Genomic DNA, 27,852 nt, shown 5'->3' on the forward strand with positions numbered 1-27,852 from the left:
GAGAGAGACAACAATGGCATGTTATATATTGAGTCTGACATACTGTATTAAAAGTAATCCAAACTTTATCTCTTTCTTTACTGATTAGGGGAAAAAATGGGCAAAGGTAAAATTCTACAGGCATGGAGATAAGAATATATTGTGAAGAATCATTATTAAGAGATTACAAATCTTAGTGAAATAAACACCTTCCTTGAAAAAACATAGCATTCAATCTTATACAACAAAAATAGAAAATCTAGGTAAAGTCTTATCTATTAAAGTATTGAATGTCTGTGTGTGCTTGGTTATGTCTGGCTCTTTGTGACCCCATGGACTTTAGCCTGCCAGGCTTCTCTGTCCATGGGATATTCCTGGCAAGAATACTGGAGTGGGTGGCCATGCTTTTCTCCAAGAGATATCCCTGACCCAGGATCAAACCCCCATCTCCTGCGTCTTTTGTATTGCAGGTGGATTCTTTACCACTGAGTCACTGGGGAAGCCCAAAGTAATGAAATTTGTTTTCAAAAACTTCCTAACAAAGAAATCCTATGCCCCTGTTTATTATGTTGGTGAATTTCTCGAAACATTTAAGAAATATTGTCAATCATGCACAAATCTTTCTAGAGAATAGATTGAGAGGGTACTTATTACTGCATTATATTCACTGAGTTTTTAACAATCAATTCAAACAAAGCTATTATAAGAAATAAATTTATAGATCAATCTTTCTCATGAGGTTAGATAATGAATATTCAAGACAGAATATTAACACACTGGGTTTTATTCCAGAAACTGAAAAGTGGTTTAACAGTCATGAACTAATAACCACAAATCAACATATTAAAGCAAAAGGGAAGATATATCATTCTTGCAATTTACAGTTCTAGAAAAATAATTTGGTTAAATACAAAACTCATTCCATTCTGAATGGATGACTTTTCTCAACTCAAATTTAATAAAATTGTTATTAGCTGTAAGAAACTTTAAGTAATCTTCATATTAACTATTGAAATTACTGTGGTTAATTTTAAAATACTTTGGCTGTAATACTATGTATATATCTAAACCTACATCTCCCCAAGAATGTACGAATCCAAAGAATGTATGAACCCCTAGAGTTTTAATTGAAAAGTTCATACTTCCTAGGTGGCTGTGACAAATATTTCTAGTATCCATGTGTTTAATAGAAATTAACATCTTCCTGATAAGAGTGTGGGCTTCTCTGGTGGCTCCAATGGTAAAGAATCCATCTGCAACGCAGGAGACCTGGGTTCAATCCCTACATTGGGAAGACTCCTTGGAGAAGGGAATGGTCAGCCATTCCAGCAGTCTTGCCTGGAGAATTCCATGGATAGAGGAGCCTGGTGGACTACAGTCCATGGGGTCCCAAAGAATCAGGCATGACTAAGTGATTAACACTTTCACTTTCTTGTTAGAGTATAGAATGTCAGAAATAGATTATCATTGTGAAAAATATGGCCTGCTGACAATGAATACTAGAAATGGCTTGCCTTTGGTGTAATTAAGGTATTCAGGGATTACAGTTTAGCTATCATCAGTTTATTGATAATCCTTATGTTTGTAGGAGACCTGCATTCGATCCCTGGGTCGGGAAGATCCCCTGAAGAAGGCAATGGCACCCCACTACAGTATTCTTGACTGGAGAATTCCATGGACAGAGGAGCCTGGTGGGCTACAGCCCATGGGGTTGCAAAGAGTTTGACATGATCAAGAGACTAACACACACACATACATGCGTGCATGAATAAGTCTTGCAAATTATACTTTAAAAAGTCACTTCTATTTGCTCACCATTAGAATACAATGATGCAATTGATATTTTTATATATACTCATTTATGCACCACCACTGCATTCTGTTATTATTTTTTCATATTTTGGTTGCAGATTCCTTAGAACTTTCTATATACAGAATCTAGCTGGCAAATAAAGACAGTTTTACTTTCTACTTTCCAGTAATTATAATTTTCTTTCCTTATTCAGCAAAAATTTAAAATAAGATGTTGAATAAAAGTGGTGGAGGACATTATTTTTTTTGGTTGTTTTTATACACAGAGTTAGGAGAAAATCAAGTTATTTTACTTTATGTAGGATTTCTTTTCTGTTTTTACATTTAACATAATGCTAGCTAGAGGTATTTTGTAGACGATCTTTATCAGATTGAAGGAATATTCTTATATATCTTGTTTGCTGCTATACAGGTAATTGTTTTGGTTCCTCCCCTCCCCCTCGAGTCATTATTTATTTTCCTATCATATACTGTGATATTTTATTTTCTAATATTATATTCAGTATTTCTATAATGCAGTACATTAGTTATCTTGATCTTTTTTTTTTTTTAAGTCTTTGGTTTTGTTGTTAATGGTTGTTGGTTAATTACTAAGTCATATCTCTTTTACAACCTCATGGACAGTAGCCTGCCAAGTTCCTCTATCCATGTGATTCTCCAGGCAAGAATACTGGAGTCAATTGCCATTTCTTTCTCTAGAGGATCTTCCTGATCCAGGGATAAAACATGTGTTCTCTGCCTGTCAGATGGATTCTTTACCTCTGAACCACTAGGGAAACCCATGAAACACCAGGGATGTCCCAAAACTCAGAAAACAATCAGAAATATTGGTGGTGGCTCCTCCACACTGTAGGGGACACCCACACCCTTTCTTTCCTGGTCTGCCTCTCTGCCTTGCTTCGATCTTAACTAAACAGTTTCTCTGCCTGCCCTCCCACTTGTTGTACTATGTCTCTAAAAATAAACTTCGTACCTTTATTTACAATTTTTGCCTCCTTGAGAAATACATTTTTTACTGGGGACAAAAATATATATATACTGATGGTTGCCAGTAACCCGCATGTCAGCTATCAGTTTTTAAACTATAGAGTTATGATTCACACATTCTAAACTAATTAATAATTTTCAGGTTTTGCACTTTGCTGATTGAATTGTCTTTGCCTCTTCAACCAAATCCTGAGCTCCCGAAGGTCAGGAAGCAGGCCAACAAATTCTATCATTGTACTTGCACAGTGCTGGGTTCTAGATATTTGCAGCTGAAAATCAAATCCAGAAATCTTTGGTTTCTATCATAGAGGTTTCTTAGAACCTCTGTCAGAATCACCTGGGAAATCAGTTGAACTCACAGATATTTGGCAGAGAAAACCAGGAATGTTCATTTTAAACAAGCCTCTTGGAATATTCTTATGTACATGGAGGTTTGGGAATTAGAGAGCTGTCACATACAAATAAACACAATCCTAAGTACATGTTTCACACAAAGTATAGGCAAGATAGTAACAGCATCAAGTTTAAATAACATTTCCAGTCTTATTTCCTCCTCTAGCCCCTCCTCCCCTTCCTGTCTGAATCATCCTCCTGGAGTAAAATCCTAATCAAGTCCTTTCTTCAACTAAAACCTTCCCAATTGTGAGACTATAAAACCCACGATCATAAGCTTATCATTTAAGAATCTTTATGGCCCAGTTGCAATCAAATAACATAACTTTTTAACTAAGAGCACAAATTCTGCAGCCAGACTGACTGAATTCAAATCCCAATGCCTCCAGTTTGAGTATGGGCTATATTAATGGATGAAGAAAAGTGTTGCATATATCTCTTATTGCTCTGTTTATGCAAATATCCATGCATGTTTTTTTTTGGGTGCTATTTATTACTTAAATGCTTGACAGAATTGACCATTTAATAGTATGGGCCTGGGGTTCTCTTTGTGGGAAGATTTTTAACTAAAAATTCAATTTCATAAGAAGATAGAGGCTATTCATATTTTGTATTTCATCTTTGGTAAGTTTATTTGTATGGTTCAAATGATTTTTCCACTTCAACTAAGTAGTCAAATTTTTTGGAAGAAAATTATACATAATACTCCCTAATTATTTTTTCTACATTGATAACATTTGTAATGAAGTCCCATTTTTTTTTTCTGAGTAACAATTGTGTTATGATCTGTTATTTTTAATCAATTTATCTAACAGATGATTGATTTTATGTATCATTTTAAACATCAGAATTTTAGTTTTGCTCAATCCCTTATTTCCATTTCACTGTCCATTTTCTATTTTTGATCACCATTCTCATCTTTTCCTCCTTCTATTTATTGTGAGATTAAAAACTGTTTGCTTTTTTATCTTCTTATAATGGAATCAAGTTTCTTCTCTTAAGTAAAACATTCAAGCAAGTAGGTGCTATTTTAAATAGAATGAGGTATAAATAGAAAGATTACAAAAATGTTGACTTTATTAGTGACAAGTAGAAGCCTAAACTAGTCCTTAAGATTCCCCACCACTTGGTGCACATAAATCTTCAACTAGCCATTCAATTACACATTAATCTGGGAGCTGCTGGCAAATAATTTTAAACTATAACTAGTTTTAAATCAGTTGATCATGAGAAAAGAAGACTATTCTGATTGGTAAGTCTCATATAATCCGATGATTTGTTAAAAATGCTTGAATCCCTCTTTAAAGAGATGTATAAGAGGGTGTTGAAAGAGAGATTTGAAGTGTGAGAGTGACTTGAGCAGAGAAAACAAAGTGGATACCTAGGAGTGGATTCTAGGAACTGTGAATAACCCCAAAACAGATCTCAAGGAGACAAGACCTTATTCCTACCACTTCAAGGAACTGCATTATTCCAACAACATGAATGAGCTTGGAAGAGAACCAATTTCTAGATGAGAAACTTGATCACACTTTTATTTCAGCCTTGTGATAACTTGAAAAGAAGGACTAGGTGTGTTGTGCCTAACTTCGGGCATACACAATTATGAATTAATAAATGAGTATTTTTCAAGCCACTGAATCTGCAGCAGTTTATTATGATGAAATAGACCATTAATATACCACATAGTTCAGCAAACCTATCAATTGCATTATCAAAAAATGTATATTCAACAAGTTTTAATAAAACAGGGAAACACTGGGATACAATAATAACTGCAAATGCCATGATATTGTATTTCTATTCAGTGTGATATTGAATGTGTTTTTTACAAAAATGTAGATGTCCAAATAAGGAAAATTAGAAGAAAGACTGAAATAAACATAACACTATGCTTGGCCTAATGGAACAACACTATGCTTGGACAGTAATTGTGATATTCTCTTTCTGAATTTTGGAATTCATGTCTTGCATAATAAATATAACAGGTTGATTGCTAGTGTTATTTTTCTAAGATAGAAAGATAAACATGCTCAAGCTTCCTATAGGATTTAATGATTTAAAATAAATTATACTTTAAATGAGGAGTACGGGATTTTCAGATATGCAGATGACACCATCCTTATGGCAGAAAGTGAAGAGGAACTAAAAAGCCTCTTGATGAAAGTGAAAGAGGAGAGTGAAAAAGTTGGCTTAAAGCTCAACTTTCAGAAAATGAAGATCATAGCATCCGGTCCCAGCACTTCATGGGAAATAGATGGGGAAACAGTGGAAACAGTGTCAGACTTTATTTTTTGGGCTCCAAAATCACTGCAGATGGTGACTGCAGCCATGAAATTAAAAGACTCTTACTCCTTGGAAAGAAAGTTATGTCCAACCTAGATAGCATATTCAAAAGCAGAGACATTACTTTGCCAAAAAAGGTCCGTCTAGTCAAGGTTATGGTTTTTCCAGTGGTCATGTATGGATGTGAGAGTTGGACTGTGAAGAAGGCTGAGCACTGAAGAATTGATGCTTTTGAACTGTGGTGTTGGAGAAGACTCTTGAGAGTCCCTTGGACTGCGAGGAGATCCAACCAGTCCATTCTGAAGGAGATCAGCCCTGGGATTTCTTTGGAAGGAATGATGCTAAAGCTGAAACTCCAGTACTTTGGCCACTTCATGTAAAGAGTTGACTCATTGGAAAAGACTCTGATGCTGGGAGGGATTGAGGGCGGGAGGAGAAGGGGATGACAGAGGATGAGATGGCTGGATGGCATCACTGACTCGATGGATGTGAGTCTCAGTGAACTCCAGGAGTTGGTGATGGACAGGGAGGCCTGGCGTGCTGTGATTCATGGGGTCACAAAGAGTCGGACATGACTGAGTGACTGAACTGAACTGACAGGATTTTCTTTAAATTGTCTTGTTTGTAGCTCACGGAAAACACCCCAATCAAAATTCTCTGGGATGTGAGTCCCCAAAGTCACTCAGGTAGACTTACAGCATGATCCCTAAGTTTAGTTTACAAGTATTGCTTACCCTTGAGAGTGTCTCTATTTTTCAATGAAAAAAAACAATGTAATTTTCTTGATGACTTTACTGAAATATACTTTGGAAGAGGTTACAATACTCTTATTACAAGCTATAACAATTTTAATTAAATGTAAATATTTTTGTTAAATACTTTTCAAATTCTTATTTAAATTAAAGAAATATTCAGTAAATCAATCTATAAAGACTATATGGCTTCTGGTGAGTTGTTAAATTAAGTGATTTACTTTAATTCTGATGTGGGAAACTCTGAAATTAACAATAATTTTGTCAGAGAAGCACCTGTGCAACTGCAGTAGCAATGAAATGGTACTCATTTAATTCATTTAAGGGTAAGACTACAAGATATTGAAATTATTTCTTATATTTTTAATATTCATGGGATGCATTTATTTTTGAACTTTGCTTATAGAGCTGAATGATGTCCTTGGTGGACATTCAATTAATAGTATTTGTTTTCAATTAAAAATAATAAAAAATTAGGGAAATATTAAAAAGAAATCTATAAAACTATAGAGAAATATGCCAAACTTAAAATATATTTCTTTGAGTTTAAAATCATTCAGGTGAAAGCAATTTGGAGCAGTACAGCAAATTTGAGTTCTGAATTAAACCCCAAAGTAGTCTGAAATATGTTGCCTGGTATTTGATATTAAAAGGTAATAATGCTTTTATATACAAAAATGTGTGTATTTTGTGCACAAAAATTAAAATTCCTGCAGTGAGTAAAATGAAAAAAGTAGCTATCAAGCAGTCTAGATAATACAGTGATACTGTGCATGCTAAGTCACTTCAGTCCTTTGTGACTCTTTATAAACCACCCTATGGACTATAGCCCACCAGGATCCTTTGTCCATGGGATTCTCCAAGCAAGAATACATACACTCCTCCAGGGGATTTTCCCAACCCAGGGATAGAACCCGTGTCTCTTATGTCTGCTGCATTGGTAGTTTAGTTCTTTTAGAGATAACAGAAATCCAGACAGAAGCATTCAGTTTGCAGGTAATTTGTATGGAGATGATTTTGAATATGGGTAAGCATTTGAGCCTGATTTTAAACTAAGATTGAATGAAAATTAGTCCTTAAAGATGGCTGTAGGTAGGCTAAATAAAGATACCTGCTGAGTAGATGGGTGGTAGCTAGCAACAAAGATGGGAGTGTATTTTGAAGAATATGTTCATTTTGCCCTAATTACATTTTTCACAGCCTTAACCTTGGATGGAAAGGAAATCATAGAGATACAGACAAGGACAGGGAAAAACGGACAAAACAAAGCTTATGTCTTGATGGTTTGAGACATTAATGGAAATGCACAGCTAAGAAGGAAACATTAGAAAATAATAAAGTAAGAAAAAGACTTCCTCCGTGTATGCATTTTTTCTACTTCTTAGTCACTATTTGCACCATTTCAGACTTTGTAAAATTATAGGTGGTGCTACATTGTAGAATATTTTGAGGTCATATATTTTAAATTCAAAATAAACATGAAAAACAGCATTAGAAATACAAGAGAAGAAACTAAATTTGGTGGGTGCCATTTATTATATGTGAAATTAAAGTCTTAAATGTTTTAGAAAATAATTAAATTTGGACTTCCCCAATAGCTCAGCTGGTAAAGAATCCACCTGCAATGCATGGGGTCCCAGTTCAATTCCTGGGTCAGGAAGATCTCTGTAGAAGGGATAGGCTACCCACTCAAGTGTTTCTGGTCTTCCCTTGTGACTCAGCTGGTAAAGAATCTGCCTGTAATGTGCGAGACCTGGGTCCAATCCCTGGGTTGGGAAGAACTCCTGGAGAAGGGAATGGCTACCCACTCCAGTATTCTAAACTAAATTTGATTGGGGGCATTTATTATGTGTAAAATTAAAGTCTTAAACGTTTTAGAAAATAATTCACTAATTTAAGTTATATTTTATACATAATTGTGTAATAAAAACAAATTCTTATAATAGAATTATATTCTATAGGTAAGGTTTCAGAGAGCTTAACTTGTCAGAGACATATTTATAAGTGACTGAGCTTAAATTTGAAGGGAAGTTAACTTGATTAAAGAGTCTAGATTGATAACAAGACATCATTCATATTCTCTAGGAGATACAATATGTGACTTTTTACCAAAGTTTGGTCAGTTGGTGAAATCATTAAGGGAACGTAAACCTGAGGCTTCTCTGATGAGGTGGGTGCTGGATCTCTCAGTTGTGTGGTGACACCATGGACTATAGCCCTTCAGGCTCCTCCAGCCATCAGATTTCACCAGCAAGTATACTGGAGTGGGTTGCCAATTCTTTCCCCTGGAGATATTCCTGACCCAGGGATTGAATTCATGTCCCTTGCATCACCTGAACTATCAGGAGGATTCTTTACCACCACACTACCTGGAAAGCCCCTCTCTGATCGGAGAGCACTAAGGAAGAGTGAGAGAAAAACAGAGGACATCTTGAGCAGTTAGAATGGCCTGAACAAACATAAGACTGTACAAGTGCAATCAACAAGTTCAATTAAATGAAGCTAAAGAAAGAAAATATCCATGTGGAGAAAGGGAGACAGAGCTTAGAAGGTTGAGAAAATTCAAGCAAGGACATTTTCTGAGTCACCGTGACACTCAGTTCTTCCCAGTCCATCCTCTCCTTGCCCCTCCATCAGAAGCTGACTTGCACGCTCCACACCTGTGGACACACGGTATACCATTTGGGCTCGAACCGTGTCTTATTTGCATTCCTGGGAAAGCCCAGATTTCACCACTGCAGACCAGTCCCCTGTCCAGGCTTGGAAAAAAAAAAAAAAATACCCTCTATTTCTGTCATGTCTGGTTGCTTAGAGTGAACTCTGGTTTTCTCTGGCAGAAACCATAGTGATGGATGAGCGAAATCAGAGTGCTGGAATCACCTTCATCCTCTCAGGCTTCTCAGAATACCCACAGCTCCAGGTGCCCCTATTCTTGGTCTTCTTCGCTGTCTATACAGTCTCTGTGGTGGGGAACCTGGGTGTGATTGTGACCATCAGAATCAATCCCAAACTTCATACCCCCATGTACTTCTTTCTCAGCCATCTCTTCTTTCTTGATTTTTGTTACTCCTCTATAACCACACCCAAACTCTTAGAGATCTTGGTTGTGGACATAAGGATACCTCCTACATGGGCTGCATGCTGCAGTTCTTCTTTGGTTGCACACTTATGATTACGGAGATGTTCATGTTAGCAGTGATGGCCTATGACCAGTTTGTGGCTGTTTGTAACCCCCTGCTCTACATAGTTGCTGTGTCTCCTAAGCTCTGCAGCGTCCTGGTCACTGGAACCTACACATGGGGTGGAACGTGGTCCTTGACAATCACATGTTCTCTTTTGGAGCTGTCCTTCTGTGGTTCTAATGTCATACATCACTTTGGCTGTGAGTATTCTGCCATCGTCTCTGTCTCTTGCTCTGACTCTTACTTCAGTCAGATGACATGTTTTATCATTTCTACTCTCAATGAGGTGTGTTGCCTCCTGATTATTCTCACCTCCTATGTTTTCATAATTGTCACAATCATCAAGATGCCTTCAGCTGGTGGACTCTGAAAAGCCTTCTCCACCTGTGCCTCCCACCTGACTGCCATCACCATTTTCCATGGGGCCATCCTTCTTCTCTACTCTGTACCCAACTCCAGAAGCTCATGGCTCTTCATCAAAGTAGCCTCTGTGCTTTTCACAGTAGTGATCCCCATGCTAAATCCCCTATCTACAGCCTTAGAAATAATGATGTGAAGGAGACCATCAGAAAATTAGTCAACACCAAAATGTTTTCTCACCTAATGTAATTTTGAGTGAGAAGAAACATAGAGGAGAGCACTTTCTTAAGTGTAATTTACACAGTGTGTTGATGGTTATTACATTTTTCTTCAAATGTGTGCTTATTAGCTGATTAGTGTGATCTTTGTGACCTCTTCTCTGTCCATGGGGAATTGCCAGGTAAGAATACTGGAGTGGGTTGCCATGCTCTCTTCCAGGGGATCTTCCCAAGCCATGGATGGAACTCGTGTCTCCTGAAGTGCATGTTGATTCTTTAGTGACTGAGACACAATGGGATACAATCTCTTGTGTGTGTGTGTGTGTATATATATATATACACACACACACACACACACACACATATATATATATATATATATCATATGAATACAATGTGATTTTTAAACTGCAATGTGATTTTAAAATATCACCTTCAGTTTAAAAGAAAATAAGAAATAAAAATATGTTTGTGTCTCACTTTTAGAGTGTTACAGGCTAAATAACGATCATCTAACACTGTCCATGGGCTTTTCTGGTGGCTCAGATGGTAAAGAATCCCCCTGCAATATGGGAGACCTGGGTTCTTTCCCTGGGTGAGGAAGATCACCTAGAGGAGGGCATGACAACCCACTCCAGTATTCTTGCCTGAAAAATCCCCATGGATGAGGAGCCTGGTGGGCTATAGTCCATGGGGTCACAAAGAGTCAGATAAGACTGAGCAACTAAGCACAGCACAGCAAAAGGCTGTCCACATCCTAAAATCCTCAGAAAGAATTTGCAAATGATTTCTGTTCCATGTCTTTTTTTTTTTCTTTTCCTTTCCTTTCTCTTTTTCTCACTCTCAAATTATGAAATGTGATAAATAGATAGACAAGTAATTTTGTGTAATCAGCCTGTATGTTGCTTTCTCCAAGAAATTAAAGACATTATCAGCTCTTTACAGCATTTCTGTAAGCATGTTTCTAGTCACTGTGCCTCTCTGATGCCTCTAGGAGCAAACTTCATTGCTGTGTTCAAAGCTTTTTCTTCTAAACAGAGAATAGGTTATGAGAGTTGAAAGTTAACTTTGTCACTTTTGAAATTTGTATTATTAAAATTTTGGAGTATATTCCCTTATGTCTGGCTTATTTGACTCAGCATTTTTTTTTCAAAAGAAATTTTAAGTGATTGACTGTAACAGTAGTTCCATTTTTGTTGCTGAAGGATGTTCCACAAAATAAATATATTGATAAGATAATATGTTTATTCATACTACTACTACAAATGGAATTTGGCTATTTACTCTTCTTTATTGAAGTATTATTTATTTACAGTGTTATAATAATTTTAGATGCACAACATAGTGATTCATTATGTTTTTAGACTATACACTATTAAAACTTAGTGGCTCAGTGGGTAAAGAACCTGCCTGCAATGCAGGTGATGCCAGAGATATGGGTTTGATTCCTGGGTGGGGAAGATCCCCTGGAGGAGGGCATGGCAACCCAATCTCATGAGCAGAGGAGCTTGGTGGGCTACAGTCCATGGGGTCGCAAAGAGTTGGACACAACTGAAGTGACTGAGCACAGCACAGCACACAAAGGATAATAGCTAGAACTTATGGCGCTAGACAGTGGTATCCTTGTAGCTTATCTATTTTATACAGAGTATTTTGTAGACTTTATACTCCTAAATTGCCCCTCCTCCTTTCCTTATAAAATCTGCAAATAACAATTTTTGGAGAGAATTAGAATAAAGAGAAACCTTGTGCATTGTGGATGAGAATGTAAATTGGTAGAACCAATTGTGTACTGTATGGAAAACAGTATGGAGTTTTGCACACACAAGCACACAAACACACACACAAAAGCTAAAAATAGAACTACCATATGAGCCAGCAGTTTCACTCCTGGTTATTTCACCTTTTTTGTCTTTAATGTAAATGCTGCATGAACATTCTTACACAAGTATGTGCTGCATTGCACATGAGCACTCACTGTGTGAGGTATGCCCTATTTCTGAATGTTCTGGATCAAAGGTGCTTGTTTCTGATCTTTTGCTAGGTGCCATCAAACAATTTTCCAAAATAGATTTATTAGTTTAAATTCCAACTATATTGCATGTGGGTTCTAATTATTGCCCATTCTTGCCAACATTTAATACTGTCATAACAGACATTTTAATATTTTCAGGTTGGTGGGTGAGTAGGGGTACTTCATTTTGGTTATGAATTCAATTCCACTTTACTAATGTGGTTGAATTCTTATAATTTAGTTATTAGTCATTTGACTAATTATATAATTTTTAATTTAAAAAATAAATTGCAAAGATATTTCAGAGTTTTCTTCACACCTCACTGTACATTGTTAATAGGAATGCAAAATGTTGCAGCTGCTGTGGAAAATGGTATAGAGGTTCTTTATTAAGTTGAAAGCACATTGAATTGTACATGATCCAGAAATCTTGCTTATGGGTATTATCCTAAAAATTTGAGGTCAAGCTTTCAAAAATATGTTAGTGTTCCCACACTCACTGTAGAACCATTCACAATAGCCAGGGAGTGGAAACAACTGAAATATCTATGGACAGATAGTTGGATAAAAGAATGCTGTGCATATGTGAACAGTGGAATACAACCTGACCTTTAAAAAGAAGAAAATTGTGTAATATATGACTACATGGATGAAACTTGAGGACATTATGCTAAATGAAAATGTCAGTCATAGAAAGACAAATACTGCAGGATTCCACTTATGTGATATATTGGAATCAAGGAGTGGAATGATAGCTACCAGAAGCTAGTGGAGAGGGAAGCAGGAATTTACAAATCAATTGTCAAGAAGTTTCAGTTTAGCAAGACACACACAGCTGAACTGTACAAAATTATATGTGTAGTCAACAGTACTGTATTGTACACTTAAAAATATCTTAAGAGGGTAGATCTCATATTGTGTTTTTACCACAGTAAAATAAAATTTAAAAGAGAATTAATGGTACATTATGATGACTAAAATTTAAATTTTATTAGGATTCTATCCAGTTTGTTTTTTCCCACTAGTACACTCTTTTCTTTCTGAGGTGTAATCAGGGTACCACATTGGATTAGTTTTCACATCTTCTCAGTATCCTCTGGTCTGAAACAGTGTTTCACTCCTTTCTTGTTTTTTCTTGACTTTGACAATTCTAAGGAATATTGATGAGGTATCCTGAAGAATGTTTCCGGATATGCGTTTACCTAATGATTCTCTCACATTAAACTGGGATTGTAGATTTTCGGTATGGTTTTATCACAGAAGTGAAGCTTTTCTCATGACATCATATCAGGGTGAATGATATCCACATTACATCACTGGATAAGACCATCTTTATCTTTTGCCTAAGGCAGAGCTGGCCAAGTTTCTCTACTCCAAACTTGAATGCTGGATTTGAAATGCAGTTAATAACAATTATTTCTATATTTTTCCATATTTCAAAGTCTATATTTCATGTTTATTCAATGAATACCTATTATTTTAAAAGTTCAATATCAAAAAAAGTAATTAATGGGATAAATGTGGTTGTGTAATTATCTTTAATGATGTAGAAGAAAATGCATCTACTAAAATGACACAAGAGACAGTGTTTCATGTAATTAAATGGTTTATGGTCCACTGAGTAATACTCCAATTACAATTCTGTGTACTTCATATATTCATGATCATGGGGGAAAATATAAGACCCAGGGTTTGGCAGAATTTAGACTATGAATTCAGCTTTTAAATTTTTCTTTGTATTTTTTGATATTTCTAATGTCCCTGGAAATAAAATACCATTTTACTGGCATGCTCATTGAAATATACTATCATTTTTGCAAGCCTAAAGTCTTTTAATATCTTAAAGAATGTTTGAATACTGAGAAGAAATATACTGAAGGTTCATTAATCCTAAAAAGAAATTCTCAGTAAATTAATCAAGAACATCTGGTTTCAGGTCAGTTCATGTTTCTTTCTGTATCTTGCAAATTAAGTGGAAAAGATGGAGCTACCACTTGTATAGATTATTCCACAAACTATAGATGATCCCTTTCTATGATCAGAAACATTTTAATTTGCACTAATATGGCATGAAGTGGTTTTCACAATTAAGATTTGTATTACTGAAATTGGCAGCAATGAGCAATAGGGAAATTGCAAAAATACAGAGAATTCTGTAATTTCATAAATCTAGTTCCAATTTGCAGAGAAGGCAATGGCACGCCACTCCAGTACTCTTGCCTGGAAAATCCCATGGATGGAGAAGCCTGATAGGCTGCCGTCTATGGGGTTGCACAGAGTCAGAGATGACTGAAGCAACTTGGCAGCAGCAGCAGTTCCAATTTGAATATAAACCTACCATTAATCCACTGATTTTCTCCAAAATCATTTGAAATTACTAACATTGAACACCAAATCAATTTTTCAGTCTCTTTTGTTATTGATTTGAGTATTGAATCAATAAACTAAAACAGTGGTTCCAGTCTTTCTAATATACCAGGATGTTGGTAATATTTTCAAATGTTGAAGGAAAGCCATTTGTTAAAATAGCCTGAATAATAATGGGTGTTTACAATGTATCTGCCCAGTCCCTCTTGCTATTGGAAAAAATATTCTGATGACATATTATTTACATCTAGGGTTGTTTGTAGTGGATATCAAGTAGGCCTTCATGGAGCTGAGCCTGACACTTGATCTGGATGAAACTAAGATGAAGCAGACCATCCATCTAATTTTACTAAAGTTTTATGTCTGTATCTCGGGGCCACTCATTTTAAGGCACTGAAGCTCTTGCTTCCCCATCTTCTCCAAGTTTGCCTCATCATAACAGAGGTTTACTCATTGGTAGAAAAAATTTGTAATTTTCACTGTATCTTGAATGCATTTTGTATAAAATTATTGTTGGTAAATATAATAATTAATTATATATAACTATATTTAATTTACACACTCCAGTGTTCTTGCCTGGAGAATCCCAGGGACAGGGGAGCCTGGTGGGCTGCCATCTATGGGGTTGCACAGAGTCAGACACGACTGAAGTGACTTAGCATAGCATAGCATAGCATTACATATTCTTAGGTGTCCCTGATGCTGCTGGTTTGAGGACCATATCTGGAGAATATATACCAGCTCCCCAGAGACATATGAAGATTCTACCTTCTCTGTTTCTCTTTTCTTATTCATTTCTATTTTTCAGGAATAATGTTTGGTCCTTTGTTCAACAGGAATCATTCTGCTATCAGAAGGAAATCAGAGTATCAAACCCACGTTAATTCTCCTGGGTTTTTCAGAATATCCAGTACTCCAGATCCCACTTTTCCTTGTTTTCTTGTCTATCTACACAGTCACTGTGGTGGGGAATTTAGGCATGATCATAATCATCAAGGTCAATTCAAAACTCCACACGATCATGTACTTTTTCCTTAGTCACTTATCCTTTGTTGATTTCTGTTTTTCTACTGTAGTTATACCCAAACTGTTGGAGAATTTGATTCTGGAGGACAGAACCATTTCTTTCTCTGATTGCATTGCGCAATTTTGTTTCGCTTGCCTATTTGGTTTAGCAGAAACGTTCATGTTAGCAGCAATGGCCTATGACTGCTTTGTGGCAGTCTGCAACCCCTTGCTCTACCACTGCAGTGTCTCCAAAGCCCTGTGTTCTCTTGGTGGCTGGCTCTTACTCATGGGGTGTAGTGTGCTCCATGACACACATATTTTCTTCTTGTATTATCCTATTGCAAGTGTAGCACCATAAATAATTTTATCTGTGACCACTCTGCAATTGTTTCTGTCTCCTGCTCAGATCCCTATATCAGTTAGATGTTATGTTCTATTATTGCCATATTAAATGAGGCAAGCAGCCTGGTGAGTATTCTGATGTCCTATATATTTATTTTTATCACTATTATGAGGATGCCTTCGGTAAGTGGGCGCTGGAAAACCTTCTCCACCTGTGCTTCCCACCTGACAGCCATCAGCATCTTCCATGGAACCATCCTTTTCCTTTACTGCATTCCTAATCCAAAAACTTCTTGGCTCACAGACAAGTGACTTCTGTGTTTTACACAGTAGTGATTCCTATGCTGAACCCCTTGATCTACAGCTTGAGGAACAAAGAAGTAAAAAATACATTCACAAGATTAGTTTTCACAAAACCACTTTGTCACTCCACATAATATTTTTAAATTCATTATTTTATTTCTGAAAAAAAATGATATCCTATGCTACAGATTGTTCAGTTCTTGTGGTGTTATTGATGATTCAAGTCTTTTGATAAATATAAAGCCTAAAGTTAATATATCTATGGCAGGATAGCATTTTATTGATCATTATTGATTTTTGCATACATTGGTGTTTAGTAAAATAGCTGTAAACCATATGTAAAGCAAATTAAAAAAAATGACTGCTTTTTATAGTATTTATAAATTATTTTTGAGTGAATTCAATTGTATTAAAAGTTTATGGGTATATGATGAAATAAGCTATTTTTTTCTGTTTTGGACAGTTGGCATGTACCTCATAAGAAAAATGATTAGGGAGAAAGTTCAAGCTTCTTACAAAGAAGGCATAAACTGTTTATGATATCCTCTTCAAAACACAATTCTTGGAAAATTGAAGACAGGAGGGAAAAATGGACTCTAAGAACTAATCAATCAAACACATAGTAACAATAAAATATGAGTAACCAATCAACAACACAATTATTCCAATCATACAAGGACCAAGTATTGTCTTAGACTAAAGTCTGTAGTCATGCATGACAGCAATCTGTCCTTCATTATATCACAGAGTTTGCTCATACTCATGTCCATTAAGTCAGTGAAGCTATCCAACTATCTCATCCTCTGTTGCCCACTTCTCTGCCTGCCCTCAACCTTTCCCAGAATCAGGGTCTTTTCCAATGAGTCAACTTTTCTCAACTGGTGGCCAAAGTGTTGGAGCTTCAGCTTGAGCCTCAGTCCTTCCAATGAGAATTCAGGGTTGATTTCCTGTAGGATTGACCTGGTTTGATCTCCTTGCTGTTCAAGGGACTCTCAAAAGTTTTCTCCAGCACCACAATTTGAAAGCAACAATTCAGCACTCAGTCTTCTTTATGATCCAACAGTCACATCTATAGATGACTATTGGAAAAACTATAACTTGAACTATATGGACCTTTGTCAACAAAGTGATGCCTCTGCTTTTTAATACACTGTCTAGGATTGTCATAGCTTTCTTTCCAAGGAATCATAGATGAATGAATCATAGATGTAAACATAAAAATGAAACTGAAAAATATTTAGCATAAAACAGAAAAAAATCTTTCCAAAGTTAGGATGATAATTCTTTGAATGAACATAAAAAGTATGGATCTTTAAAAAACAATAAAAGGAGCTTCATTGCAATTAAAAATGTTTGGTAAAAGTTTTTTAAGCATAAATGACACCATTAATAAAGTGAAAATACAAGCCATAGATTGTGAGTAAATATTTGCAAAACTTATATTTGATAAGTGATTTCAATGTAAAACATACAGAGGAAGTCTTTATACTCAATACAAGAAAAAAGCCTACTTAAGGTTTTGATGAACTATCTGAGCACATATTTGACAAAACAGAACATACAAATAAACACGTGAAAAAATAGTAAGTATAGGTAGTCATCAATGACTTTCTTATTAAAATTAAAACTTAAACCACAAGGAGAGGCTACTGTACTTCATTTAGAATAGCTAAAATGAATAAGAGTTTCAAATACTGATGAAAATGTGGAGCAAGTTAAATGCTTATGCATTTCAGATAAGAGTACAGGGTTAAATAACTTTGAAAATAGTTTAGCAGTATCTTATGAAGTTACACAAGCACTTCCCAGACTATTATGCTACAGAAACTGTGATAGCAATTGGTGGCAATTTGTTGTGCAGCATGGAAAACTAATATCCAACAAGGTTGCTAGCTCTGGTTGACCAGGGTGATAGATACTGGCTTCAAAGCTAGTCCAGGGTACAGAGGTGTCAGCAATGGGGGGAAGATGTATTGTGGAACTCAAGCCTATATCAGTGAGAAAATAACCATGCAGACTTGTGGGATTTTGGATCAAGACCATACTATGTACAATAATTCTGTGCCTGGTGGGAAACAGTCTCTGGTGTGTTATGGCTTCCTGGTAGGGTCTGGCAAGTGTCAGTCAGGTTGTCAGGAGTCTAGGGAAAGCATTTGTTGCTGCTGTTTAGTCACTAAATTGTGTCCAAATCTTTTGCGTATACATGGACTACAGCCCACCAGGCTCGTCTGTCCAACAGATTTCCCAGGCAAGAATACTGGAGTGGGTGGCCATTTCCTTCACCAACTGTTATTCCTGAATCCAGGCAGGGATAGAACGTACGTCTCCTGCACTGCAGGTGATTTTTTTTTTTTTTTTTTACCACTGAGCCACCAGGCAAGCCAGTGGTCTAATTGCGTGATATTTCATTGTAGTAGAACTAGTAGATTGATTGACACTCAGAGGTTTTAGAGACTTAAACATGTTTCCAAAATGCCCTTGCCATTTTTAAGAGACTGTATTATTTAATTGTATTAATATAAGCTAGGAAGTGTGGATTGCTTATATTTAGAAGAAAACACAATTTGGTTTCAGTAAAGAACATCACTGTTTCTGAAGACAATAGTATTTGTTTAGGTTAAGCAACAAAATCAGAGACCAAGTTATATTGCTTATATATCTCAAAACCCATGCACTTCATACACAGAATAGGAAAGAAAAATCACACAGTAAATATATACAATAGCAGTTAATATCTCTGAACAGTTGCATTTTAGCTTATTTATCTTTCATTTTGGGTTTTACTGTAGTCATCAAGTTTTCTTATTCAGTTCATGTATTTTTTTATAATTATTTTTAAAAGAAATTCATGAAATAGACAGGTGCCATCTCCAGTGATTCAGAAAAATAAACTACCTTCTTGCAAATTGCCACATTAAAAAAACATTCAAGCTAATTTCTTGATATGTGATATAAAAATAAATAGCTCAAGAAATATTCTCTGGGGTCTAAATCCCCAAGGTCATGGAAGCATACATAAGCCCTGCATTTTGTTCATAGGAATCAGATTCAGCTTCCAAATCTCTCCCCCCTCCACCCTGTTTCTTCCTTTCTCTGAGTTTTTCTGAAATTAAGAAAGAAGTATATTTCAGTCACATTAAATTTTTGTGGGCTCCTGATACATTGATTAACTCCTTAATGTTTTACATGATGTTTGAATTTTGAGTGGGAACTGCCCTGGAGACAATTAATAGTAGAAATTGGATCTTCAGGTGAGTTGGTTTCAGGTGGGATGATCAATCTTGTTTCTTTTCTCTCCTTTGGTGAACTCTGAGATCCTGAAACCCCTAAAGCAGTGGACACTCTTTGTCAGTCTTTGTGCGATAATGTCTCCTGAGTCCATTTTCCTGAGGGCTGAGCTTTGATATCCTCCCCCTTCACTGGGGTATCATCCTGAGTTTTTCTCTGAGGATATCCAGACTGTGTTTAGCAGAGTAGTCACAATGAAAATTTTTAAAAACAATATTATAATGCCTGGTAATTCCTCAACACCTTAAAATTGAGTCAAAAGAAGATAAGAATCATATGTATAAAATAATAATAAACACAATAATATACAATTCCATTTTTCTGACAGTAATGACTGCAGGTATGTCAAGGGTGTGGAAAATATGGCTGAAGTGAAAAGGAAAAGTGTCCTCCTGATAGTAATTTTCATGAAATGCTTTATATATTGTTCAAGTGCTGCTGCTGCTGCTAAGTCGCTTCAGTCGTGTCCAACTCTGTGGGACCCCATAGACAGCAGCCCACCAGGCTTCCCCATCCCTGGGATTCTCCAGGCAAGAACACTGGAGTGGGTTGCCATTTCCTTCTCCAATGCATGAAAGTGAAAAGTGAAAGTGAAATTGCTCAGCCGTGTTCGACCCTATGAGACCCCATTGACTGCCACCTACCAGGCTCCTCCATCCATGGGATTTTCCAGGCAAGAGTACTGGAGTGGGGTGCCATTGCCTTATCCGTTCAAGTGCTACATCAGTATGTAAGAAAAAGAGGAAATTACAGGCCTTATATTCTGAGAATACTGACATGAGCAGAGAAGGTTGAAAACTGGAGAATACAGCTAGGATAATAGGATAATACAGTTTAGGTAAAACTGAGCAGACAAATTTAGATTTGATAAATTAGTTAGTAGGGAGAAATTAAAGTTTTAATGCATTGGAGAAGGCAATGGGAACCCACTCCAGTGTTCTTGCCTGGAGAATCCCAGGAACGGGGGAGCCTGGTGGGTTGCCGTCTATGGTGTCGCACAGAGTTGGACACGACTGAAGCGACTTAGCAGCAGCAGCAGCAGCAGCAGCAGCAGCAAGAGTCAGAAACTGTCATAACAACCACAGTTTCAAGAAAAGAAGAAGTTGATTTTCTCAGTGTAGGTTAGCAGCATCACAGGGAAGTTGGCTGCGCCTAGGTGACCATGTATATTGTCACCCTGCTTATTTAACTTCTATGCAGAGTACATCATGAGAAACGCTGGACTGGAAGAAACACAAGCTGGAATCAAGATTTCCGGGAGAAATATCAATAACCTCAGATATGCAGATGATACCACCCTTATGGCAGAAAGTGAAGAGGAACTCAAAAGCCTCTTGATGAAAGTGAAAGTGGAGAGTGAAAAAGTTGGCTTAAAGCTCAACATTCAGAAAACGAAGATCATGGCATCTGGTCCCATCACTTCATGGGAAATAGATGGGGAAACAGTGGAAACAGTGTCAGACTTTATTTTTGGGGGCTCCAAAATCACTGCAGATGGTGATTGCAGCCATGAAATTAAAAGATGCTTACTCCTTGGAAGGAAAGTTATGACCAACCTAGATAGCATATTCAAAAGCAGAGACATTACTTTGCCAACAAAGGTCTGTCTAGTCAAGGCTATGGTTTTTCCTGTGGTCATGTATGGATGTGAGAGTTGGACTGTGAAGAAGGCTGAGCACTGAAGAATTGATGCCTTTGAACTGTGGTGTTGGAGAAGACTCTTGAGAGTCCCTTGGACTGCAAGGAGATCCAACCAGTCCATTCTGAAGGAGATCAGCCCTGGGATTTCTTTGGAAGGAATGATGCTAAAGCTGAAACTTCAGTACTTTGGCCACCTCATGTGAAGAGTTGACTCATTGGAAAAGACTCTGATGCTGGGAGGGATTGGGGGCAGGAGGAGAAGGGGAGGACAGAGGATGAGATGGTTGGATGGCATCACTGACTCGATGGACGTGAGTCTGAGTGAACTCTGGGAGTTGGTGATGGACAGGGAGGCCTGGCGTGCTGCGATTCATGGGGTCGCAAAGAGTCGGACACGACTGAGCCACTGAACTGAGGTTACCATGAGATTAAAAAGGGATGATTAATAAGAGTCAGATAATAATGAGTAAACAAAGGGGGAACAGAGACAATTTATTGAAGGATAATGATTGATTAATTAACATGAACAGGGCCAAGAGGAAATTCAGAAAAAGAGTTGAGCTACTATTTGACATCACAAATTGTTCCTGTGGTTTTGTTGCTGCCAACCTTGATCCTTGATCTGCTTCTTAGATTGTTTAAAATAATATGTGTTTAAAAATAATACCAATTATTCAAAGTATTAAGAATTAAAATTGATGAGGGTGGAAAAACCTATATATTTTGAACTGCATAACTGTCAGACCTTGTGCTGATTATACTAATGTCATTTTCTAACTTAATACCTATACACCTATAGTATATATATTACCATGTCATTATTACTGATAAAGAAGCTGAGGCTCATAAAATCTGAGTGATTCACCAAAGATCATACAGTAAATATCAAAGCTTGGAGCTGAATTTAAATCTATGTTTCCAACTCCTTGCTTCTTTCATTGTGTCAGTCTGTCTGTCGCTAACTCTTTTCCACTTCCCACCCATTCCCTTTTCTGCATATAGGAAATACATTTTTTGAGTGTCAAAAGTACCATAAAGCTATTCAAGAAATAATGAATTATTTCTCCCTTCACACAGTCAGACAAAACTAAAATTACATCTGTGTTTATGAGAGTCAAACTAATAGTCCTTTTATTAATGAATATTTCAGATGTGTGCTTGTTATTGGTTAACTTATTTTAAAATCTTTGCTAAATAAATATACTTCTGTTGTTATAAACTGCTTACCAGTACAAGATGCTTTTGCTTTCTCAAAATAACGTATACAAATAATGATTGTATGACTCAAAGCAAGATTATCACCTGTAGTTTTAATCAAACTCAATATTGCTGTCACCAGAAGTTTTGAGGGTGATAATTTAACCACTTGTGTTTATTACTGTATTCTCTGGTTTTCTTGAGAAACAGTATAGAATGTGAAAGAGTTGAGCAAAATACATTTTAAGTTACTCTGTAATTCAGATAGTCTATAAGCATTTAATTCTATAATATTCTTAATAAATTTATTAGATTAAAAATATTGATAGCAAGTTAAGAGATATTGATCAAAAAAGTTAAAAGACTATATTGAGAGCATCAGTGGCATTATGTGAGAGAAGTGATAAATAGTCAAACAGAAAAGAAAACAAAAGTGAGGGTACTACAAATTGTAATACAACTTCATTACTTTACCAGGTCACTGCATTGAACACAAAGCCAATAATTTTAGCATCAAACAAATCATTGGAAAACTTGAAAATAGAGCTTTATTTCCTTCAATGTTCATTTATGTTTTCCAAAATGTGAAAATTCTTGTGGCGACTCATGACTTCTGCCTTTTTGATGATCTTCAGTTTGAACATAACGATAGAAGTACTATGGCCGCTAAAAATATTACTCCTCCTGCTTTTTAAAATAAATTTGAGTGCTATGTTTTTATTTATTGTTATGTTACTCCCACTAAACAGCACAGACCTTCAGAATGGTGGAACTATGAAAAGCATGTTTTTCTACAACACTATAGAAAATGTTTGTCTCTAACTCTACACTAAATTCAATATCTGTCACTCATGATCAACTTCAAATCTAACTCATCACTAGCAGGTTGTGTTAATTCAAAAGTGTCTTAACTCATATATGCTTCCATTTCCTTTGTAAAATATGAGACTGGTTGTTTTGAAATTCAAAGTCTTATTTAGTGGTCAAAACTAATGTACCAATATTTTAACACAATGTCTGCCACACAATAAATGAGATATCCATGGACTGTCATCATTATCATTGTTATCATTTTATTATCACTATTTAAGATTCTCTCCAATAACAATCATGTGGTTTACTGAAGGAAATCAGAGTGCCAGGGCCACGTTCACCCTCTTGGGCTTCTCAGAATATCCCGACCTCCAGGTTCCCTTGTTCCTGGCTTTCCTCACCGTCTATGCAGTCACTGTGGTGGGGAACCTGGGCATGATCACCATCATCAGGATCAGTCCCAAACTCCACATCCCCATGTACTTTTTTCTCAGTCACTTGTCCTTTATTGATTTCTGCTATTCCACCACAGTTACACCCAAACTCTTGGAGAATTTGGTTGTGGAAGACAGAACCATCTCTTTCACAGGATGCATCATGCAATTCTTCTTGGCTTGTGTGTTTGCAGTGAGAGAGGCATTCATGTTGGCAGTGATGTCCTATGACTAATTTGTGGCCATTTGTAAGCCTCTACTCTACACCATGGTCATGTCTCCAGAGCTCTGTGCATTGTTAATGGCCTGTCCCTACACGTGGGGTATAGTTCTCCTTCCTGACACTCACCTATTTTCTCCAGACATTATCTTGCTGTGGGTCTAACATCAAAAATAATTTTCTCTGTCAGCACTCTGTCATCGTCTCCATCTCCTGCTCTGACCCCTTCATCAGCCAAGTGCTCTGTTTTGCCATTGCCATATTCAATAAGGTGAGCAGCCTGGCAATTATCTTCACTACTTATATTTCCATTTTTGCCACTATCATAAAAATGCCCTCTGCTGGGATTCACCAAAAAAGCCTTCTCTACTTGTGCCTCCCATCTGACCACCATCACTACATTCCATGGGACTGTCTTGTTCCTTTACTGTGTACCCAGCTCCAAAAACTCATGGCTCATGGTCAAAGTAGGTTCTGTGTTTTATACAGTGGTGAGCCCCATGCTGAAACCTCTGATCTATAGCCTCAGGAACAAAGATGTGAAAGAGAGTGTCAGGAAATTAATGAATCACTAAATACAATTTGGTTGAAGATCTGTATGTCCAAAAGAAATTTGATCTATTACATAGTGTTGATTAAATCTTCTTGTAGAGATGATGACTCAAATTATGTAGTCAACTCACTAGACCATAAATTTAGAGTTATAAATTGGCTATTTGATCTCTTAGTTTCAGTTCAGTTCAATGTAAAATAAAATAGCTCTGTATCATATGTAAAATGATGTATGTTGTGGGTGTATGAAAAGTGAAACTGTGAGTTGTTCAGTCATGTCTGACTCTTTGCCACCCCATGGACTGTAGCCTGCCAGGTTCCCCTGTCCATGGAACTCTCCAGGAAAGAATGTGGGTAGCCATTGCCTTCTCCAGGGAATCTTCCTGGATTAAACCTTCCAGGGATTAAACCTGGGTTTCCTGCATTTCAGGAAAATTCTTCAACTTCTGAGCCAACATGGAAGCACTGTGGATGAATAGTGTCTTCCAAATATCCATGTCATCCAGAATTCAAATGTCACCTTATTCAGAAATAATATCTTTGCAGATGTAATTAAGGTAAGAGTCAAGATGAGCTTAAAGTGAACCCAAAATCCAATGAGAGTGTCCTTATAGGAGACAGAAAAAGATACACAGAGACACACAGGGAAGGAGGGTGTGTGACTTCTGCTTCTCTCTCTTTCCTCCTAAACCACACATAATTCTTAAAAAAAAAAAAAAACACTCATTTTTAGTATTGTTGGTACATAACTGCTTCCTGGCTATTTGTAAAACTGAACTTTACATAGCTGTTGTGCCCCAGAAGCTGTGCTCCATCTTTCTGGCTGGTGCTATAGCTGAGCATAGACTGTTTCTTATACTCATCCTTTCAGTTGTATTGCCTACTGTGTGTCCATCATAGTTAACATATTTTGCATGAATATTCTGCTGCCTTTTTGGGTCTTGTTTTACTTTAGCCCATTCAATGAACTAAGAAAGTTCAAAGTCATCATTTCCTAGCTTTCCTTTCTGTCACTATTTTAAAGATAGTTTCTACCTGTGGGCATCACAGAGTCCTGTTTACCTGTGCCTTTCACACATCATCATCCTTTCTCTCTATAGCATGAGCGTGCTGTGTGCTAAGTCACTTCATTCGTGTCTGACTCTTTGAGACCCTGGACTGTAGCCCACCAGGCTCCTCTGCCCATGGCATTCTCCAGGCAAGAATACTGGAGTTGGTTGCCATGCCTTCCTCCAGGGGATCTTCCAGATGTAGGGACTGAGCCAGAATCACTTATGTCTCCTGCAGGTACCTTATCACTAGCGCCACCTGGGAAGCCTTCTACAGTATGCTCAGTTCCAAATGCTCATAAGTAATTGTTCAAGTAGAGTCTGTTTTATACCATGCCAATTCTCACACTGAACTCAGTGACATACAGTATACATACGGACATACTCACTGACATAATAGCTTGAAATATTTAAAAAAAAAAAACATGAAACACCTTGTAAGGAAGTTAATAGGCTCCAAAATATTTTAGTGCTCAATCCAGTGTTAATAAATATATTTCTATTAAATCATGTATGTGCCTATTCAAATACCACCTTCTAAGAAAATTCTTTTCTGAAAATCTAATATAATGAGATAATCACTCTTTATCCCATTAACAATATATTTTTCTTAAAAACAGATGATATGTTAAATACATGCAATAATTTATTTGTCTCATTTCCTTCTCCTTCTATACACTCCAAGAGAGTAGAATTTTCTGGTATTATTATTGTATTTTTATATCTCTAATGCCTAGAAAATTACCTAGAAAACACATTTGGCCTTCAATGAATACTTGCTGGATGAATAAAAGATGAAAAGAAATGAAAATTTCTGACTAAATTCATATTTAGTACTGTGCTCACCTAGGTAAGGGAGCTTCTGTGGTGGCTCAGACGGTAAAGAATCCCCCTGCAATGCAGGAGACCCAGGTTTGATCCCTGGGTCAGGAAGATGTCCTGGAGAAGGAATGGCAATCCACTCCAGTATTCTTCTCTGGAGAATCCTATGAACAGAGCAGCCTGGCTACAGTCCATGGGGTCACAAAGAGATGGACACGACCAGGTGGGTGACTAACTCTTCACCTGGGTAAGACTTTAGATGATGTCTCCTTAATGAATATAGTTGTCACATGAGATTTAAAAACCTAAAATACCATAAATATTACACTCAAAGACTTATATGAGTGCTTCTATTGCTGAATACTCTATCTTGGAATATGTTTCTTTGTCTAATTTTAAGTCTTTAGATGTAGCTGCATATTCTATAAACATTTGACTCTTTTGCAGTTTTCAGAACCACAGAAATGACACTTCGATTATCAAAAGGGTCTCTCACGAATAGTCCTTGAATGTAGTTTATTAACACTGGTCATGTTCAATTTAGAGATCTTGCCCTTTCTAAGCTAATACAGATTTCAGAAAATCTGAAGAGTTTATTTAAAATTCTCCAAGTCAAGCTTCAACTTCCAGATGTTCAAGCTGGCTTTAGAAAAGGCAGAGGAACCAGAGATCAAATTGCCAACATCCGCTGGATCATCAAAAAAGCAAGAGAGTTCCAGAAAAACATCTATTTCTGCTTTATTGACTATGCCAAAGCCTTTGACTGTGTGGATCACAATAAACTGTGGAAAATTCTGAAACAGATGGGAATACCAGACCACCTGACCTGCCTCTTGAGAAACCTGTATGCAGGTCAGGAAGCAACAGTTAGAACTGGACATGGAACAACAGACTGGTTCCAAATAGGAAAAGGAGTATGTCAAGGCTGTATATTGTCACCCTGCTTATTTAACTTCTATGCAGAGTACATCATGAGAAACACTGGGCTGGAAGAAGCACAAGCTGGAATCAAGATTGCCATGAGAAATATCAATAACCTCAGATATGCAGATGACACCACCCTTATGGCAGAAAGTGAAGAAGAACTGAAGAGCCTCTTGATGAAAGTGAAAGAGGAGAGTGAAAATGTTCACTTAAAGCTCAAAGTTCTCCTTTTTAATTCCTTGGGGTATCAAAGGTCTAGATTTTTTTTTTTCTTAATGTAAGCATTTTTTTCACTACAAACTTTTCTCTTAAAGCTGTGTTGGTTGTAATTTGTTATTGTCCTCTAATTTTGGGCATGATATTTTTCTATTTCCATTTGTCTCAGGATATTTTTTAATTCTTTTTTTATTTCTTCTCTGAACTACTGGTTGTTCAGGGATATGTTTAATCTCCATACATTTGCAAATTTTTAAACTTATTTCTTTAACTGATTTCCAGTTTTATACTCTCTTGGTTGGGGAAGTGTGATATGTTTTAAATTTTCTGTGACATTCTTGAATGAAGGTCTTACTGTCTGTGAGAGTCAGATGATCTGGAGACATGTCAACCCTTAAAGTGTTAGTCACTCAGTTGTGTCAGGCTTTGTGACCTCATGGACTATAACCTACCAGGCACCTATGTCCATGGAATTCTCCAGGCAAAAATACTGAAGTGGGTAGCCATTCCCTTCTGCAAGGGATCTTTGTGACCCAGTGATCAAACCCAGGTCTCCCATATTCCAGGTAGATTCTTTACCTTATCCCTAGGATAGTCACAAAAGCTGAGTTATATCTATGTGTACAAGTTTCTTCCAGGGAGATACTGGTAAATTGAGGTAAGAGGCCCTCAGACAATTGAATAAGTCAATTT

At 36.8% G+C, this 27,852-nt stretch overlaps 3 pseudogenes; all 3 read left to right on the forward strand.

Moving 5' to 3' along the window:
- Positions 1-9,055: 9,055 nt before the first annotated feature.
- LOC133250050 (olfactory receptor 1165-like) lies at positions 9,056-10,000 on the forward strand (annotated as a pseudogene).
- Positions 10,001-15,371: 5,371 nt separating this feature from the next.
- Positions 15,372-16,137, forward strand: LOC133250023 (olfactory receptor 5D13-like; annotated as a pseudogene).
- Positions 16,138-23,239: 7,102 nt separating this feature from the next.
- Positions 23,240-24,171, forward strand: LOC133250024 (olfactory receptor 5D13-like; annotated as a pseudogene).
- The last annotated feature ends 3,681 nt before the right edge of the window (positions 24,172-27,852 follow it).

This window comes from Bos javanicus, chromosome 6, assembly GCF_032452875.1.
Source record: "Bos javanicus breed banteng chromosome 6, ARS-OSU_banteng_1.0, whole genome shotgun sequence".
Lineage (NCBI taxonomy): Eukaryota > Metazoa > Chordata > Mammalia > Artiodactyla > Bovidae > Bos > Bos javanicus.